Source organism: Carlito syrichta, unplaced genomic scaffold (assembly GCF_000164805.1).
Source record: "Carlito syrichta isolate Samal-C Ts95f unplaced genomic scaffold, Tarsius_syrichta-2.0.1 Scaffold311553, whole genome shotgun sequence".
NCBI classification, from domain to species: Eukaryota; Metazoa; Chordata; class Mammalia; order Primates; family Tarsiidae; genus Carlito; species Carlito syrichta.
The window spans coordinates 100,515-121,122 of record NW_007255649.1 but is presented as its reverse complement, the minus strand read 5'-3'; the positions used below and the strand labels follow the sequence as shown (position 1 = coordinate 121,122).

Genomic DNA, 20,608 nt, shown 5'->3' with positions numbered 1-20,608 from the left:
CTGAGCTTCCTTTGTCTGGGTTTTGTGACTTTTAAAGCTTCCTTCATGATCATCCTCAACCGTGGAGCTGGCATTTAAGGCTGCAATTCGAATCTAAAAACAGGGATTTAAGAGGAAAAGATGAAGTGCTTTCAGTGGAAACGTAACTCATATCTTCAACCACCCACACATGAATAGAATTCTGCTCCACCATATAACCTCTTCTACCTTGAAAAGCTATGGCCTTCTCAGAATGTGGGGATGATCAACAAATCATCAGCTAGGGGAAAAAAATATAAGGACTGAAACATGTTGGGAGAGGACTGGGCCAGTCTATGTGGTAAGGAGAGGCTGGGGACACCCCGGCAACAGCTCTACACAGCAGAGGACCCAAGTATCAGAAAAACAGGTTCCAACAAAACACGCTAACTCTGCACCTTTCCAGCAACTGTGAAAGGACCCTGCAAGTCACTTCAACCACTGGGCAAGTATCCTCACCCTCAAACATGCCAACAGCAGCCTTCCTCCCAGGAAGGAAGGTTGCTTCACAATAAGAGCCTTGAGATCCTCCAGGAAAATGCTCCTCCCCTCAAGGAGTAGAGGAACAAAATAACGCTGACATCCACAAACAGGCAGGCAGTAGTGCTTACCATATTCAGAGAGATTCAGCACTGCCACACAGCATCACTTCCTATCATTGGCAGAGGCTGCACCAGTCCACAAATCTAGAAAGGAAACAGGTCAGACTGAAGAGCCAGGAATGACATGGCACCAGGAGTCCACCAGTCCCTCCCCGGGCTCTATGCACACAGGCTGGTGGATAGCTGCCTTAGGACAGCAGTGCGGTCTATCACACAGGAGCCCCTTGGTTCCTCACTGGAGGACCTGCCTTTCCTGGGCAGTGTACCAGGTGTCAGGTACACAAAAGAGTGAGAATGATCCTGCCTCCAGGGCTCACTGTTAGCAGAGGTAACAATCCTATAAACAATTACTTTTTTTCAAAACTGATTGACATAAAGAAAAACATGTGCAACATCTAAGAGCAGAGATTCATTCAAAAGGATGAAGGAAGACAAAGGAGTAAGCCCTCACATTAATCCTTGAGAAACAGAGCACATTGCAATGGAAGGCTGTGAAGCAATGAGGCAGGGAGAGTGTGATGTGATGGGGAAACCAGGAGACAGAGGCCTTAGAGTAGGGAAACATGTGGCAGATGGAAAGGAAGTCGAGGCCCTGCCTGACCTGTGAACTTAACACAAAGGCCCTGCCTGACCTGTAAACTTAATCTGCAGGCAACAGGGAGCCACTGTGAATTTTAGGGAGAATAAAATGCTTCACCTATGTTTTTGAAAGGTAATGGGGAAAAAAATAAAGAGGTAGGCAGACGAGTTTGATGGCTGCAAAAGATAACAGGAGTGGCAAAGATTTGGAGAAAGTAGAACTTCATATAACATTGCTAGGAATGTAAAATGGTGCAACCCATGTGGAAAAAGTCTGTTAGTTCCTCAAAATGTTAAACAGAACAAGCATATAACCTGGAAAGTCCACTCCCTATTATCTACCGAAGCGAAAAGAAAACATGCCCAACATGTCCATAACAAAACTTGTTCTGAATGTTCATGGCAGCATTATTCATAACAGCTAAATGGTAGAAACAACCCAAATGTCCATTAACTGATGAACGGTTAAGTAAAATGAAGTGTGTTCATTAAAAGAAATATTATTCAGTCATAAAAAGGAATAAAGATCTGATACATGCTTCGAAATGGAGGAACTTTGAAAATATTATGCTAAATGAAAGAAGCCACACACAAAAGAGCACAAATTGTTTGAGTCCAATTACATAAAATGCCCCAAATCAACAAATCTATACAGGCAGAAAGTAGATTGGTGGGCTGGGGGAGGACAATTATAGAGTGACTACCTATGAGTTTAGGGTTTCCTCTGAGGTGATTAAAATGTCCTAAAGTTGACTGTGGTGTTAGTTACACAATTCTGTTAATACACTAAAAATCACTGAATCTGTATGGTTTTGTTTTGTTTGGTTTTGTCTTTTGTTTTTTGAGTTGAGTTCTCACTCTATCACCCAAGCTGGAGTGCAGTGGCATGATCATGGCTCACCACAGCCTCCAACTTCTGGGCTCAAGCAATCCTCCCAACTCTGCTTTCCGAGTAGCTAGGACTATAGGCATGTGCCACTATACCCAGCTAACTTTTTAAATTTTTTGTAGAGACAAGGTCTCATTATGTTGCCCCAGCTGGTCTTAAACTCCTAGGTTCAAGTAATCCTCTTGCCTTGGCCTCCCAAAGTGCTGGGATTACAAGTGACAGCCACTGCACCCAGCCTGAATCTGTATACTTTAAATAGGTGAACTACAAGGTATATAAAGTATGTCTCAATAAAGCTCTTATTTTTAAAAAGATGTTGGGAGTCTAGATGGAGTGGCAACAGTGGGGATGGTGAGGAGACACACCATGAGGTAGACTCACAGGACCTGACACCTGGGAGGCTGGCCTAAGGGAAGAAAGGTGCTCCCAAATAAGTCAGAGAGGGTGGGAGGAAGAGCCATTAAAAGTCCCATTTGAGAGGCTGGCAGAAGTGCCTGGCAGGCAGTGGGAATGAACCTTAGTGACTGAACATATGTTCCACTTTTGTAAAATAAAATGACTGCTACCAGTGTTACCATTGCTTACAACAATGCCTTCTAGCATAGGCTCTTGAGTTCTCTAACGGTGCTTGCAAGGAAGGTAGTACATACAGTCTTTCTTTCTTTTTTGAGTTGCAGTCTCACTCCATTGCCCAGGCTGGAGTGCAGTGGCACACTCACGGCCATCCCAGTGTCAACCTGCTGGGCTCTGGTGATTCTTCCACCTCAGCCTTCCAAGTAGCTGGAACTATAGGTGTGCACTACCATGCCTGACTAATTTTTGATTTATTGTAGAGACGAGGTCTTGCCAAGTTGCCCGGGCTGGTCTCAAACTTGCAGGCTTAGGCAACCCACTCATCTTGGCCTCCCAAAGTGCTGGGATTACAGGCTGAGCCACAGAACCCAGCCACATAGAGTCTTTCTTACAGACAAAGAAGACTGAAACCTTTCCTAGGCTGATAACTCTTTTTTCTCCTGGGTTCTACATTTAGAAAAAAAGAATGCTGAACAAAAACAGAGGGGAGAGGCTGGAGAATAGAGCTCAAGGGATTTTAGCCACTAAGAGACGAGAGAAAAATCTACACAAACGAAGAAAAACCAAAAGAAGAATATGGGTCTCTCCGAGACTCCTGGGAGGGCTAACACTGAGAAAACTGACTTCGGAATGCAAACAATGAAGAGCCCCCAGAATGACTGGTCTCAAACTATAAACCTAGATATTAAGACATTAATGGAGAGATTAAAAAGAATTGAGGAGATTCAAGAAGAAATTAGGAAGGAGCTGATATCTGAGATAACAGTAATAAAGAACATGGTGAATGAAATAAATAACAAACTGATAAGCATGGAAAGCAGAATTATCCAAGCAGAAGAAAGAATCTCAGAGCTTGAGGACCAAAATATAGAACTAACCCAAATTCTCAAAAACACAGAAAACAAGCTCAAAAAGACAGAAAAAAACCTTCAAGAGATGAGCGATTACTTCAAGAGATAGAACCTAAGAGTAATTGGTCTTCCTGAGGCAGAAAGAGAGACAGACACCACACTGGAACAAACCTTCCATGAGATCATTCAAGAAAACTTCCCTTATCTAATCAATGATGCCAAAACTCTAACACAAGAGATTCAGAGAACCCCTGCAAGACAACAAATGAGAAAACCAACTCCTAGACACGTAATAATTCGCCTAAACAAAGTAGGCATAAAAGAAAAATCCTAAAGGCAGCAAGAGAAAAAGGCCAGATCACCTACCAGGGAAAACCAATTAGAATAGCAGCAGATTTATCTACAGAAACCCTGCAGGCTAGAAGAGCTTGGAGCCCTATCTTCAAAGTCCTAAAAGTTAAGCAATTTCAACCAAGAATAACCTACCCAGCCAGATTAAGCTTCATCAGCAAGGGAGAATTAAAATCTTTCCCAGATATCCAATCTCTAAGAACTTACGCTGCCACCAAACCACCTCTACATGAAACACTCAAGAAAGTACTAAACACAGAAGAAAAGGGGAAAAAAAGAACAACGTTCTTCACAAGAGTACAGGGAAAAGAATAAAATATACACGAACCAACCCCAAAAGCAAAAGAAAGACAAAAAAAAAAAAAAAAAGAAAAAGAAAAAAGAAAAAACCAAGTGGAAGAACAATAACTCAATAAGAACTCCATGATAGGGATGAACTCTCACATTTCAATAATTAGTCTGAATGTGAATGGACTAAACGCACCACTGAAAAGAGATAGAATGACAAAATGGATAAAATATCACCAGGCAACAATATACTGCCTTCAAGAGACACATCTCACTAGAAAGGACACGCACAGACTCAAAGTAAGAGGATGGGAAACAAATTTTCAGGTGAAAGGAACACAAAAGAAAGGAGGAGTCGTGATCCTAATTTCAGACAAAATACCATTTAAGCTATCAAAAATTTAAAGATACAGAGGGCCACTACCTAATGATAAAAGGTTTACTCCATCAACAAGAAATATCTATCCTAAACATATGCACCTAACATAGGTGCACCAACTTTTATAAAGCAACTCCTAGGAAAACTAAAGAAGGATATTGACTCTAACACCATCATAACTGGGGACTTTAATACCCCACTCACAACCCTAGACAGATCATCAGGACAAAAAAATCAGCAATGAGATCCAGAACCTCAATGTGACTCTGGACCAAATGGACTTAATTGATACCTACAGAACACTCCATCCAAAGACCACAGAATACACATTCTACTCATCACCGCATGGAACGTATTCTAAGATCGACCACATTAATTGGCCATAAATCAAGCATAAGCAAATATAAAAGGACCGAAATTCTACCATGCACCTTCTCGGACCACAGTGGAATAAAAATAAACATTAACACCAACAAGGTCCCCCCAAAACCCACAAAGACATGGTCACTAAACAGCATGATGCTAAACAACTCCTGGGTCAATGATGAAATCAAAACAGAGATCAAAAGATACCTGGAAACAAATGAAAATAAAGAAACACCTTACCAAAATCTCTGGGACACCTTAAAAGCTTTGAGATAAGAGGGGAATTTACATCCCTACAAACACACATGAAGAAAATGGAAGGAGCATAAATTAACAGCCTAACAAGCCACCTAAGGAAGCTGGAAAAGCAAGACCACAAAAGCCCTAATTTTAGCAGATGAATCCAGATCACCAAAATAAAAGCCCAAATCCAGGACATAGAAGACAAAAAGATAATACAAAAAAATCAATGAAACAGAAAGCTGCTTCTTCGAAAGGATAAATAAGATCGATGGTCCCCTAGCTAGACTGACCAAGAAAGAAAAAATCCAAATAAGCACAATCAGAAACACAAAAGATGAAGTCGCATCTGACCCTGAAGAAATACAAAAGATCATCAGAGACTACTATGTACACTTGTATGGAAACAAACTTGAAAACCTCAAGGAAATGGAGGACTTTCTGTCATCACACAACCTACCTAGGTTAAAACAAGAAGAAATTGAGACCCTAAATAGACCAATAACAATCAAGGAAATTGACTATGTAATAAGAAAACTACCTACCAAAAAAAGCCCTGGACCAGATGGCTTTCCAGCAGAATTCTACAAGACATTTAAGAAGGAACTGATTCCAATCCTACTGAAGTTATTTCAGGCGATTGAGAAAGATGGAACTCTCCCCAAATCATTTTACGAAGCTAACATCACATTGATACCCAAGCCAGGTAAAGATCCAACAAAAAAAGAGAACTACAGGCCAACATCTTTGATGAACATAGACACTAAAATTCTCAACAAGATCCTAGCAAACCAGATTCAACAACACATCTCAAAAATCATCCATTATGACCAAGTAGGCTTCATCCCTGGGGTGCAAGTCTGGTTCAACATTCGTAAAACCATAAATGTAATTAAATACATCAACAGATGTCAAAACAAAAACCACATGATTATATCATTAGATGCAGAAAAAGCTTTTGATAAAATCCAGCACCCCTTCTGGATAAAAACCCTCAAACATCTAGGCATACAGGGAACATACCTCAAAGTAGTAAAAGTCATCTACGAGAAACCCACAGCCAGCATACTCCTAAACGGACAAAAATTGGAACCATTTCCCCTGAAAACTGGAACAAGAAAAGGGTGCCCACTCTAACCCCTCCTGTATTGGAAGTCCTGGCTAGAGCAATCAGAGAAGAGAAGGCAGTCAGGGGTATCCAGATAAGAAAAGAGGAAGTCAAATTGTCTCTCTTTGCAGATGACATGATCGTGTACCTTGAAAACCCAAGAGAATTTGTCAAAAACCTCCTTACACTGATAAAGGCCTTCGGCAAAGTCTCAGGATATAAAATAAATGTGCAAAAGACAATCACATTTCTTTACACCAAGAATAAACAAACAGAAACCCAAATAAGAAGCACAATTCCATTCAAAATAGCCACACAAAAAATGAAATACCTTGGCATCTTCCTAACCAGAGACGTGAAAGACCTTTACAATGAAAACTACAAAACTCTGCTCAAAGAAATCAAAGATGACACAAGCAAGTGGAAAAATATCCCATGCTCGTGGATTGGAAGAATCAACACTGTGAAGGTGTCCATCTTACCTAAGGCAATCTACAGATTCAATGCAATATCCATCAAATTATCAGCAACATTCTTCTCAGACCTAGAAAAAACAACACAGGAATTCATATGGAAACACAAACGACCAAGAATAGCCAGAACAATCCTCAGCAAAAAAAAACAAAGCAGATGGTATCACATTACCAGACTTTACTATAAAGCTACAATCTTCAAAACAGCTTGGTATTGGTATAGGAACAGGCATATAGACTAATGGAATAGAACTGAGATCCCAGAAGCAAAACCTCAATTTCTCAACCAACTCATCTTCGACAAAGCCTCCACAACCTATCACTGGGGAGAGGAGAACCTATTCAGTAAATGGTGCTGGGAAAAATGGCTGACCACATGCAGAAGATTGAAACAGGACCCCTATCTATCCCCATACACAAAAATTAACTCCAAATGGATCAGAGACCTAAATGTAAAACCTCAAACCATAAGAACCTTAGAAAACGAAGGACATACCCTCGTGGAAATTAGAACTGGCATCCAATTCCTGAACAAAACTCGAAACCCACAGGCCATAAGGGATAAGATAGACAAGTGGGACCTCATTAAACTGACAAGCTTCTGCAAAGCCAAAGAAATCATCAAGAGAGCAGGGAGACAGCCTACAGACTGGGAAAAAGTATTTGCCAATTCCAGGTCTGACAAAGGCTTAACATCTTGGATCTACAAGGAACTCAAACATGCTGAAAAGAAAAAAACAAGCAACTCCATTATAAAATGGGCAAAAGATATGAACAGACACTTCACAAAGGAAGACATCCGAGCAGCCAACAGACACATGAAGAAATCCTCAACCTCACTAATCATCAGGGAGATGCAAATCAAAACCACACTGAGATACCACTTAACTCCAGTCAGAATGGCAATTATCAATAACTTAGAAAATAATAGTTGTTGGAGAGGATGTGGTGAAAAGGGAACACTCCTACACTGTTGGTGGGAGTGTAAACTAGTGCAACCTCTGTGGAAAGCAGTGTGGCGATTCCTAAAAGCTCTAAACATCAACCTCCCATAGGACCCCGCATTCCCCCTACTGGGAATATACACTGAAGAACTCAAATCACTCTATAAAAAAGATACCTGCACACGAATGTTTATCGCAGCATTGTTCACAACAGCAAGAACCTGGAACCAACCACGCTGTTCATCAAAAGAGGACTGGATTTAAAAAATGTGGTATATATACACGATGGAATACTATGCAGCCATAAAAAAAAGAACAAAATCATGAATTTCGCAGCAACCTGGATCGAGCTAGAGTCTATAATACTGAGTGACCTCTCACAGAAACAAAGATCTGAGTATCACATATTCTCACTCATATAGTGGACCTTGATCATCCAACGCACTACCATAAGAAAATGACTGACAGTGGCGGGAAACTATGTGGGGGGGTGGGACTAATGGTAGTAAACATCTGTCTGGGGATGGGGAGACACCTGTTATCAACAAAGGGGCCTGAATGAAGCATATTTGTATACCTAACCCTTAACTGTACCCCACAATATCAAACTAAAAAATATTGATTAAAAAAAAATCTTCCTTTAATCCAAAAAAAAAAAAAAAAAGAATGCTGCTGATCAAAAGTTTGGAAACTGCAGCTTTACCATAAGCTATACCATAATGGACACTGTGACCACCATACAATGTGAAAAAAAGATAAAAGTAAAAATGAAAGCATTCAAGCTCAGCATCTAGGCTATAAAATCAGAAAATAAGGTGAGGACATGGAGAAACCGGAGCCCTTGCACATTGCTGGTGAGAATGTAAATGGTGCAGGCAATATGGAAAATGGTGGCAGTTCCTCAATAAACTAAACATCAAATTACCATATCACCCAGCACGTCTATTTCTGGGTATATACTCAGTAAATGAAAGCTAGGACTCAGATACCTGCACACCCATGTTCATAGCAGCACTATTCACAACAGCCAAAAGGCAGAAGCAATTCAAATGTCCACTGACAGAAGGATTAAAAAAAAGGTGGTGTGTATAGATACAACGAAATACTATTCAACCTTAAAAATGAAGGAAATCCTGACACATGCTACAATATGGAAAAAGAAGCCAGACACAAAAGGACAAATACTGTATGATTCCATTTACAGGAGAAACCTAGAAGAGGCAAATTCACAGAAACAGAAAGTAGATTGGTGGTTGCCAGGGCCTGGGGAAGGGGGCAATGGAGAGTTACTGTTTAATGGGTATAAAGCTTCAGTTTTGCAAGATGAAAAGAATTCTAGAGATGGATGGTGGTGGTGATAACACAATAGTGTAAATGTATACTTAACACCACTGAGTTACATGTTTAAAACATGGCTAAAATGGTAAATTTTGTTTGTATATTTTATCACAATTTTTTAAAAAGCTTCATAACTAAACAAACATAATCCTGGAACTTAAGAATAAGCCATAATGAGATTCCAATTAGGATCAAATTGGAATGTGTTTTCAAAGCACAAAGCAGACTTCACTTCAAAGTCTCTGCTAGGCTCCGAGCACCCTCAAGGCAGGCCAACAGCCCATGGCCAGACCAATAGCTTGAGTCACTCCCTGATGACTTCCAGCAGGCAGAGTTTACAGCCCCAGGGACCAGTCATGGAGCCCAATGGAGATAAGAAGAGGTGGAGTAGCCTTCCAAGCTCCCATATCAATGCCACCCTCTCCTGCTCTTCCACAGGGCTCTATGCACCAAAACCCAGAAGACCTCCAATCCCATTAAACATCACATAGCCTTCATCTGAACTGCTGCTTTCACTTGCAAAGCAGGCTCTAAAGAACTCCAAGCAGTATCAATTCAAAGACATCCACTTTGAGACACACTAGAGTCAAATTATTGAAAGACAAAGAGAGAATCCTGAAAGCAGCAAGAAAGAAGCAACTCTTATATAGGGGGAAATCTTCACAACCTTGGATTTACCAATAATTCCTTAAGTATGACACCAAAAGCATAGAAAACAAAAGAAAAAATAGACAAATTAGACTTCATCAAAACTTAGAACTTTTATGCAAAGGACACTATCAAGAAAATAAAAAGACAACCCACAGAATGAAATAAAGTATCTGTAAATCATATATCTAATAAGAGTATATATAAATCCTGTATCTAATAATATTATGTAAAGAATTCCTACAACCCAACAACAAAAAGACAAACAACGCAATTTAAAAATGGGTGAATAGTAAAGACATTTTCTCCAAATATATACAAACACCTATAAGTCTATGACAAGATGATCAGAATTATTAGTCACTAGGGAAATGTACATCAAAACTATGAGATACCACTTCATACCCACTAGGGTGACTACTACCAAACAAACAAAACAAAACAGAAAATAAGTGTTGACAAGGATGTAGAGAAATAGGACACACATATACTGCTGTTGGGAGCGTAAAATGGCACAGCCCCTGTGGAAAACAGCTCAGTAGGTCCTCAAAAAGTTAAACATAAAATTGCCATATGGCCCAGCAATTTCACTCTTGGGTATATACCTGAAAGAACAGGAACTTGGACAGGTACTTGTACACCATGGCAGCATTATTCACGATAGCGAAAAGAGTGGAAAACAATCCAAGTGTCCAACAACAGATGAATAAACAAAATGTGGTATATCCATACAGTAGAATATTATTCAGTCATAAAAAGGAATGAAATTCTGATACATGCTGCAACATGAATGAACCCTGAAAGCACTACACTAAAGTAAAATAAGCCATACAAAATTGGAGAAACATTATATGATTCCGCTTACATGAGGTACCTAGGATAGGCAAACTAATAAAGACTGAAAGTACAACAGAGGTTACCAAGCGCTGCAAGGCAGGTGAAATCAGGAGTTATCGTTGATGGGTACAAAGTTTCTGTTCAGGATATGTAGTGGTGAGTTATTTAATGCTACTGAATTTTTCATTTAAAAATGGTTAAAGTGGGGCTGGGTGTGTGGTGGCTCAGACCTGCAATCTCAGCACTTTGGGAGGCCAAGGCAGGAGGAAAGCTTCAGCCCAGGAGTTCAAGACCAGCCTGGGCAACACAGTGAGATAACATCTCTACTAAAAAGTTAAAAAATAGCTGGGTATGGTGGAACACACCTGTAGTCCCAGGTACTCAGGAGGCTGAGGCAGAAGAATCGCCTGAGCCCAGGAGGTCGAGGTTGTCGTGGGACATGATCATGCCACTGCACTTCAGCCTAGGCAACAGAGTGAGACCCCGACTCAAAAAAATATATAAATAAAAATAGTTAAAATGGTAAATGTTGTTATGTATATTTTGGCACAGTTTAAAACAGACAATTAAAAATGGGCAAAAGATTTGAATAGACATCACCAATGAAGATATACACATTGTAAATAAGTACATTAAAAGGTGTTCAATCTCATTAGTCATCAGAGAAATGCAAATTAAATTCATGATGTGATATTATACACATCTATTAGAATAGCCAAATTTTAAAAAACTGATAACGCTAATACAGAGCAACCATAACTCTTACACTGACAGATGGCCAAATGGTTCAACCATGCTAGGAAACAGTTTCTTATAAAGCTAAACACACTTTGCATATAACACAGCAATCTCACTCCTAGTTATGTACCCTAGAGAAACGTTCATACAAAATTTGTGTAAAATGTTTATAGCAGCTCCACTCAAATAATCAAAACCTGGAAACAACCCAAATGCCTGTCATCAGGTGAGTCGCTCAAATGTGATCTATTACATAACAGAATACTACTACCAATTTAAGGGAATGACTGACACACATAACAACGTGGATGAATCTCAAAGGCATGATGCCGAGTGGAAGAAGCCAGTCTCAAAAGGCTGTGCACTATCATGATGCCATTTCCACTACATTCTTGAAAAGACGTAACTATGGCGATGGAGGCAGCCAGGGTAAGGGAAGGTGTCTGTAAGGGCTGCCATAGGCAAGGGACTGCTCTGTGTTCAGACTGTGGCAATGGTTACCCAAAGCTATACACGCATTAAAAGCCACAGAACTATACACCCCAAAAAAGGTCAAATAATTTACTTTTATTTAGTAAGCATAAAAATAAAATAAAAACAAACACAATTTTTAAAAATAATGCAGGACAGCCATCCAACCATCAGGCAAAATATAACTCAAGTCCCAAAGTATTAAGTGTGACTAAAGGCATAATTCACACTGATAATATAACAATCAAGAATATGTACCAGGTCAGGCGTGTTGGCTTATGCTTGTAATCCCAGCACTCTGGGAGGTTGAGGTGGGCGGACTGCTTGACCCAGGATTTTGAGACCAGCCTAGGCAACATAGCAAGACCTCATCTCTAAAAAAAATTTAAAAAATAAAAAACTTAGCTAGCCGAGAGTGGTGGCACATATCTATAATTCCAGTCTCTTGGGAGGCTAAGGCAGAAGGACTGCCTGAGCCCAGGAGGTCGAAGCTGCAATAAGTCATGATCATGCCACAGTACTCCAGCCTGGGTGGCAGAATGAGATCCACAACTCGGAAAAAAAAAAAAAAGAATATGCACCAAATAACACAGCAACCAATTTAAAGCAGCAAAATCCACAAGGGATGCAAGGAAGATGGTAACACACTAATAATAAGAGACTTGCACACCACTCTCAAAACAAGACAGATCAAGCACCATCTGTGGTGTGTGTTTGAAGTCCCAGCTACTCGGGAGGCTGAGGTGGAAGGATTGCTTGAGCCCAGGAGTTCAAGTACAGCCTGGACAACACAGCAAGAGTCTGTGTTTGCAAAGAAAAAAAAAAAAAAAAGTAAAGACAGATGAAGTAGAGAAAGAAAAATACATAAGGAGACAGAAAAATCTAACCAATATAACAAATAGAGGAAATCTTATAGATGTATATCAAACTCTACACCTTGATAACAGAGATTACATATTTTCCAGTGCTCACAGCACTCTCACAAAAAAAAACAAAAACAAAAAAACTGCACATTTATTAGGTCACAAAGAAAATATCTTCCATGAAGTAAAGTTATTAAAAACAACACTCTCACTAGGCACAGTGGGTCACGCCTGTAATCCCAGCACTTTGGAAGGCTGAAGCAAGAGAATTGCTTGAGTCCAGGCATTCGACACCAGACTATGCAACACAACAAGACCCTGTCTCTACAAAAAAAACAAAAAAATAAAAAAAGTGCTGGGCATGGTGGCATACATCTATAGTCCTGGTTACCTAGCGGGGGTGAGCCATGATTATGCCACTGCATTCTAGCCTGAGCGATAGAGTGAGATTCGGAATCAAAAACAAACAACTGTCTGATCACAATACATTAAAATTAGAATGTGGGTGGGCGCAGTGGCTCAAGTCTGTAATCCCAGCACTTTGAGAGGCCGAGGTGAGAGGGTTGCTGAGCCCAGGGGTTCGAGACCAGCCTGGGCAACTTGGTGAGACCTCGTCTCTACAATAAATCAAAAAACAAGCCAGGCATGGTGGCACATGCCTGTAGTTCCAGCTACTTGGAAGGCTAAGGCGGAAGGATCACCTGAGCCCGGCAGATCGAGGCTGTGGAGGCTGTGAGCATGCCACTGCACTTGAGCCTGGGTGACAGAGTGAGACTCTAAATAAAAAAATAAAAAAAAAAGAAAAGAAACTAGAATGTACTAACACCACCACCACCAACAACAGAAGAAAGGTTTGTCTATCTAAAAATTTAAGAATCTCCTACTAAACAACTTCTGGGTGAAAGAAAATGCAACCAAAATTGAAGAAATTTAAAGAAATACTAATAAAAACTTTCATCACCTGTGAAAACACAATGACACCATCTAAGAGAAAAAAATATCATATGTTATCTCCATAGGAAAGAAAGTTCTTTCTAGAAGGGAAATTCATCTTACAATCATGATTTTAAATATAAAATACAAGAAAATAGGCACTGAGGGATACTTTTTTAGCATGGTAAAAAATATATATACCTTAGTTCTTAAGCCAAAATCTTATCTAGTGGAAAAACAACAGAAGCATTTACATTAATGTCAGAAACAAAGCAAGGATGGCTACTATTTCTGCTTCTGTCCACCATTGTACTAGAGTATCAACCAATGAAATTAGAAGAGGGAAATCAAATAGAAGTATAAGAATGGGTAAAGGAAAAAAATAAAACTATTCCTAACTGCAGATAATATAATATCTGGAAAATCCCAAAGTCAGTAATAAAATTTATCCAGTAATAAAAGTACTCAGTGAAGTAGCACAATTTAAGAATACATAAAAATCTTAAGTGGAAACTGGCTCTGGGGAGAAGTGGCATGAGATCCACCCGGCTGCAGCAGTTGCTTGCTGTCTTCTTGCTGCTCGGCGCCAGGCTCCAGCATGCTTGACCAGCGCCGCCACCGCCGTGTCCATAAAGGGCGGCTTTCCCATCCGCTGCACCCTGCAGGATCTCAGCAAGGGGAACGTGGTGTTCAAGGATTCGGTGAATGTCAAGACTGAATTGTTACAACACACATGGGGATCTGGCCAAGGGCGCCAGGAAATTTGTGGTTTTCAACATACCTTAGATTCAATACAAAAACCCTTGGGTACAGATCATTATGTTTAAGAACATGACGCCAGCCAGGCGCAGTGGCTCACGCCTGTAATCCCACCACTCTGGGAGGTGGAAGTGGGAGGATTGCCTGAGTCCATGGGTTCCAGACTAGCCTGGGCAAATTGGTGAGACCGTGTCTCTACAATAAATCAAAAAATTAGCCGGGTGTGGTGCTGCACACCTGTAGTTCCAGCTACTTGGAAGGCTGAGGCAGAAGAATCGCCTGAGCCCATCACGTTGAGGCTGTGGTGGCCATGAATGTGCCACTGCACTCCAGCCTGGGCAGCAGAGTGAGACTCTAACTCAAAAAAAAAAAATAAAGAACACGACGCCATCACCCTTCCTGTGATTCTACTTAGATTCTGGGGAACAGGTCCTGGGGAACAGTGGATGTGGAGACCAAGAACAATAAGGAGATCATAGTGCACATCAGAAAGATCTTGGGGAAGACTGAAGAAACCCTTAAGAAAGAGGAGCAGGAGAAAAAGCAGCGCTCTCACCCAGCCAACTCCAGCCCTCCAAAGTGAGAGACCCAAGAGATTCAAAAAAACTCTAAGAGAACTATTACTATATGAATTCCTACCCCATGTTCACCGTATTTGTTTGCAGTGCTTGTACTTAGAAATTTGTTAAGTTTAATTTTTGTTTGTCTCATAAAATAACCGATTGCTTCCGCAGCTGCTGCTAGCAGTGTGTAAATGTTAAAACGATAAGCCCCTTTCAGACATTCCTTTGCAGTAGACTCTGAGGCGCTAGCTGCTCTCCAAGTAGGTGCTATGTTGATTTAAACCTTCAGTTCCCATGTCAAAGTTAATTTACATGTAGTGGCTGTGTAAACCTGAGAGAATCAAAAGACTTTTACAAAAACCGCCTTGCCATAAGACGTTTGCGATATTTTATAAATTCCTAGAACTAGTACTATATAAATTTCTAACCCACATTCACTGTATGTGTTTGCAGCATTCATATTTAAAACTTTGTTAAGTTTAGCTTTTGTTGTCCCATAATGACCATGTTATGTTATGTAATTGTTAAGCAAACAAGCTCTCCTAAGCATTCCTCAGTTTGGATCAGCAGACTTGGAGGTGCTGGTAACCTCCTGCCTGCTTGCTCAAGTTAATTTATACGCAGTGACTGTATGAACCTAACTTATCTGACATTCCACTCTGCCCGTTAAGTGGGTTTCTGTCAATCACGGGCAGTCAGGTTGGAGCCCACAAAAGGCACCTACCAGTACCAAGTGTTCCTGTACCATTAGGAGAAATTACCCAATCATGTAAAACCAAGTTTAAAGTTCTTTCCCCTCCCTCTGTAATGGTGCATAAAAACTGCTTGCCATACTGGATCGAGGCTCTCATCCCTGAAGCCACTGCCGGCTTCATACGTGAGCCCAGACTCAAGCCTGAATAAAGACCCTCGTGTGTTTGCATCGGAGCTGGCTCTTTGTGGTCTCTCTCGGATTTGAATTCTGGGTTTAACACAAAGAACTGCCTGAGGGAGTGCATGTGTGAAGTGGAAAGGCAGGAGCTCTGCCAGGGCCTGCTGCCATTGCCCAAGGAGATGACAGGGAAGTAGGAAGCCTCTCTGAAAGCCAGAGCCCGGGACTAAGGCCCAAGGCCACTGTGGGCTGGGCAGTTGTATCTGACCAGTGTGGAAATGGGTATTGGGTTCTTTTGGCCCCAGGGAAGTCCCTCATTGTGCCCCAAGACACTCACTCTACAAATCTCTTTGCAATACAAGGTCCCCTTTACACTTCTGTGTAAAATAACACGGGGAGAGGAGCATCACAGCTGAGCCGCTAAATGAAAATCTCTGCTCCAGTGGCCAATAAAACGCTTCCTAATCACTCCCCCCACAAAAGAAAAACAATAGCCTTTATATACCCAAACAATTAGCAGAAAACATATGGTAGAGAAAAATCCCATCTGCAATAGCAATAAAATGATTAAATATTTAGGAATAAAGTTAATAAAAACAATTCAGCCTATACAAAGAAAATTTTAAAAACTCTAAAGTAAATGTGAACAAGTAGAATTAAATCTCCTGCTCCTGGATAGGACTCAAAAATATAAGCATGTCAGTTCTCCCCAAGTTAATTTATAAATTCAATATCATTCCAATAAAAATACCAACAAGATAATAGGTAGGTTGATATAAAAATTTATATGGAAAAACAAAAATATAAGACTAGCTAGGAAAACAGCAAAAACAAAAAACTATAAGGGAGACAGACCCTACCAAATAGTAAAACATACTATTTAAAGTCTTAATAATCAAAACAATGTGATATACTAGTGCATACATAGACAAAAAGAGCAAGACTCAAGTACATACGGAAATTTAAATATGGCAAAGATGACATCTCAAATCATTGAGGTCAAGATGAACTTTGTAATAAGTGGTGCTAGAATGAATTGGTGGACACATGGAAAAAGTTAAAATTAGATCCATACTTCACACCAAATTTGCAATGCCAAATGGATTGGGAATCTAAATGATAAAAATGAAACCATACAACTACTAAAGGAAACATGAGTGAATTCCTCTTTAATCTTAGTATTAATACTTAGTATTAAGTATTAGGTAAAGGCTTTCTAACTGTGATTTAAAATCCAGACAGTAAAAGATTAATAAATGTAACTATTAAACATTTTTGCATGACCAAAAAAAAAAAAGAAAAAAAAACAGAAAAGAAGTCAGAAGACAACTGACAAATTGGGAGAAAATATTTGTAACATATGCCACCAGTAAGGGACTAATATCTCTAATATAGAAATAGTTCTTAAAAATGGAAGGACACAGCATTATTTACAACAGCCAACAGGTGGAAGCAACCCAAATGTTCATTGATAGATGAATGGATAAACAAAATGTAGTGCATACAAATAATAAAATTTACTCAGTCCCAAAAAACAAAGTAATTCTGACACACGCTACAAAAAAGAAGGTAACTCTGACATGTTCTACAACACGGATGAACCTTAAGGACATCACACTAAGAAATAAGCCAGTTACAAAAAGACAAATATTGTATGATTCCACTTATATAAAGTACATAAAGTATTCAAATTCATAAAAATAGAAAGAATGGTGGCTGACAGGAACCAGGGAAAGGGAAGAATGTGGAATTAATGTTTAATGAGTATAGAGTTTCAGTTTGAAAAAATGAAAAGAAGTTCTGGAAATAGATGGCACTGATGGCTGTACAATAATATGGAGGTATTTAAAAATATAAAATACTATGTCACTTATATTTCACCACAACTTTTTAAAAAAGCTAAAGAACAGCTTGGCAAAGGGAGAAAAAATATGACACAAAAGGAGACATGTAACTGGCTCTCAAACATATGAAAAAATGTTCAAATCACTCAAAATTAGAGAAATGTATATTAAAACAGCACTGAGTCACCATTTCTCACCTATCACACGGGCAAAAATCAAGCATGACAGCATACTCTGTTGGCAAGGTTGTGGGGAAACAGGCACTATTCTTATACATTGTTAGTGCAAGTGCAAGTTGGTACAACTCTCCTGGAAGGAAATTTGACAATATCTGAGAAAATTACATTTGCATTTATCTTTCAACCGAGCAATTCCACTTCTAGAATCTACCCTGAAGATGTACCTCCAACAACACAAAAATACATATGCAAAGGGTTTATTCATTGTGCAGCAGTGTTTATAATTGCAAGATACTGGAAGCAACCTTAATGGCCCAGATAGGAGAGTGGATGAGTAAACTATGTATAGTACATCCATGCAATGAGGTAATATGCAGCTGTAAAAATTAATGAAGTACTGCACATAGCAGCATTATTCAAATAGTAAAAAGTAGAAACAACCCAGAAGTCCACCAACTGATGAAAGGATAAAGAAAAGATGGTATACTGGTACAATGGAATATAATTCAGCCATAAGAAGTAATGAAGTACTGACAACATGGATGAATCATGAAAACATTATGCTAAGTGAAAGAAGTCTGTAACAAAAGACCACATATTACATGATCCCATTTATAGGAAATATCCAAAATAGGTAAATCTATACAGATAGAAAGTAGATTAGTGGTTGCCTAGGGCTGGGGAAAGAGAAGATGGCAAATTTCTTTTGGGGTTACAAAAATGTTCTAAAATTGATTGTGGTAATGTTTGCACAACTGTGTATATACTAAAAACCACTGAATTGTACACTTTAAATGTGCGAACTTAAGGTATGTAAATTATATCTCAATAAAGTGTTTTTTTAAAATGAATGGGGAAGATCTCAGAACAGACATGGGGTGATTTTGAAGGTATATTGTTAAATGAAAAAAGTAAACAATTATCTATAGCATGCCACTCTTCATATAAGAGAGAAGATATAAAAATACACAACTATCTGCTAATTTGTGCAAAAGAAACACAGGTTAATGTAGCTACTTAAGTTAGCTATATACGGTAGGAAGGAAAGGGATACAAAGAAAGCATGATTGGGAACAGTGTGGTAGGGATGAGGACGGAGTGACACTTCTCTGAGCCTACCTTTGTGTGAACCTCTTACTCTCAGAATCTCAGTCATGTTTCAAACCCTCAAAATAAGCTAGTATCAATTAAGATGTAGGAAGAATCCAAACTGCAATATAAACATTAACAACGAACTTAACTGTATTACACCTAGCACCACCACTCAGAATAGCATTAGGAAGAAAATAACTAATTTAAGTAACAGTGGAAACAGTACCCTAGCTGGACACTCTGAGTCTGAAGAAAAAAAGAACTGTGATTCTAGGGGTGAGGCAAAGAAAATACAAGGGGAGCCTGGAATAACTTGTGGTGCCATACAGCAAGTAAGTACTCAGAAAAATGATGAGAGCCTGTTGATAGAACACAGAAGTATGCCTAAAGGAGATCTTAACTAAGGAGCCAATGCTGGAACAGTAAGTAACTAAATAATGATGATATTGGATTTTAACTCATAGAATAAAGTGAATATCCATTGTCCATGCTGAAACAAATACATAATCAAATAAATAAATAAATGAGAGAATGGGTAGCTCTTCCTTCGGTAGAATTTTAATAAATGCAGACGGAAAGAAATAGATAATTACCTTTAGGCAAACACCACAAAGATCCACAGGTGGATACTAAGGTCAGTGGGCATAAATTTGTGGACAACCTGAAATATATCCCCCAAGGTACTTAATAATTAGAAAAGATAGTAACCCTATAGTGTAAAAACCAGGCAGGCACCAAGTAAACCAAGAGATATAAATGCAAACATAAACCAAGGTCAATATCACCAGTAATAAGACATACCAATGTCTTGAATTCCTTCATGTGATGCCCTAAGGACACAAAACTAATATTTATGTTCTGGCTAAAAATTATATACCCTCATTTCAACAATGAGGACACTGGACAAACCTAAAGTGAGGGACATTAAATAAAACAACTGAAATAAATTTATTTATTTTTTTGTTTGTTTGTTTATTTTGAGTTGGAGTCTCACTGTCACCCAGGCTGGAGTGCAGTGGCATACTCACAGCCACCACAGTCTTGACCTGCTGGGCTCAGGTTATCCTTCCGCCTCAGCCTTCCAAGTAGCTGGAGTTACAGGCATGCCATCATACCTGGCTAATTTTTCTTGATTTATTGTAGAGATGAGGTTTCACCAAGTTGCCCAGGCTGGTCTCAAAATCATGGGCTCAGGTAATCCTCTCACCTTGGCCTCCCAAAGTGCTGGGATTATAGGCATGGGCCGCCTCACAGCCAAATAATATTCTTAAAAATATCACGGTCGGCCAGGTGTAGTGGACCACTCCTGTAATCCCAGTACTTTGGGATGCCGAAGCAGGAGGACTGCTTGAGCCCAGGAGTTTGAGACCAGCCAGGACAACATGGTGAGACCTCGTCTCTACAGAAAGAATAAAAAAACATTACTCAGGTGTGGTGACAAGTGCCTGCAGTCCCAGCTACCTGGAAGACTGAGACTAAAGGATCATCTGAGCCCAGGAGGTCGAGGCTGCAATGAGCAGTGATCATGTCATTACACTCCAGCCTGGGACACACAGCAAGACTTGCACTCGAATTGAAAAAAAAAAGCACTCAAAAAAAAAAAATCAAGGAAAACAAGAAACTAAGGAATTGTTACAGACTACAGGAGGCCAAGGAGAAATAACTAAATGCAACATAGGATCTTGGATAAGATCCTGGAATGACAACAGAACCTTAATTGAAAAGCTGGTGAAAATCAATCACATAAGCCGGGCTCGGTGGCTCAGCCTGTAATCCCGCGCCTTTGGGAGGCTGAGGTGAGTGGATTGCCT

At 39.7% G+C, this 20,608-nt stretch overlaps 1 pseudogene; it reads left to right on the top strand.

Annotated features, from left to right (window-relative positions):
- The window catches only part of LOC103271349, an 18,426-nt pseudogene extending 2,514 nt beyond the window's left edge, over positions 1-15,912 (top strand).
- Positions 15,913-20,608: the final 4,696 nt, after the last annotated feature.